General features: G+C 57.9%; 1 long non-coding RNA gene across 1 annotated transcript; it reads left to right on the top strand.

Annotated features, from left to right (window-relative positions):
* Window positions 1-442, top strand: LOC103751398. The gene is made up of 3 exons (XR_608020.3): window positions 1-22; window positions 100-201; window positions 353-442. It is a non-coding gene; the product is annotated as an uncharacterized LOC103751398 (long non-coding RNA).
* Window positions 443-478: the final 36 nt, after the last annotated feature.

Here is a 478-nt window from a genome sequence, read left to right as displayed (position 1 = left end):
GCAGGCGAAGGACTGCCAGCAGGTAAGGTGGCCCCTGGTCCTGCTGCCCTGGACTGTGTGGGAGGTGGGAGTGGTGGTTGAGCCCCTTCTGGCCCCCAGGATGAGCTGGATAGCCTTAACAAGATGCGCCAAGTGGTCCTGGAGTCTTTGTCCAACACAGTTCAGGAGAAGAAGAAAACAATTCTGAGATCTCTGATGGTGGTGAGTCTGCAGGTGTTGTGGTGTGTCTTCAGGCTCTGGCCCAGCCCTGCTAACTTTCCTGTCCTCTGCCTCCAGCCCTCTGGTGCCCCCATCTGTCTCCCATGTACTGCTGCCCAGGGTATCCAGGGACAGACCTCTTGTTTGTCCACAGAAAACCCAGAAGCCCTACGAGGAAACTCTCCTGGTGAAGACCCAGAGCAGCCAGCGCCTGCAGCAGTGTATGGCATGGTTCAGAGAGGTGAGGGCACTAGGAAGGCCCTGGCCTCTCTGTGAGGGA

This window comes from Nannospalax galili, unplaced genomic scaffold (genome assembly GCF_000622305.1).
Source record: "Nannospalax galili isolate Female #2095 unplaced genomic scaffold, S.galili_v1.0 Scaffold28268, whole genome shotgun sequence".
NCBI classification, from domain to species: Eukaryota; Metazoa; Chordata; class Mammalia; order Rodentia; family Spalacidae; genus Nannospalax; species Nannospalax galili.
Note: the sequence above shows the minus strand (reverse complement) of the source record. Positions and strands in the feature narration are given on the sequence as shown.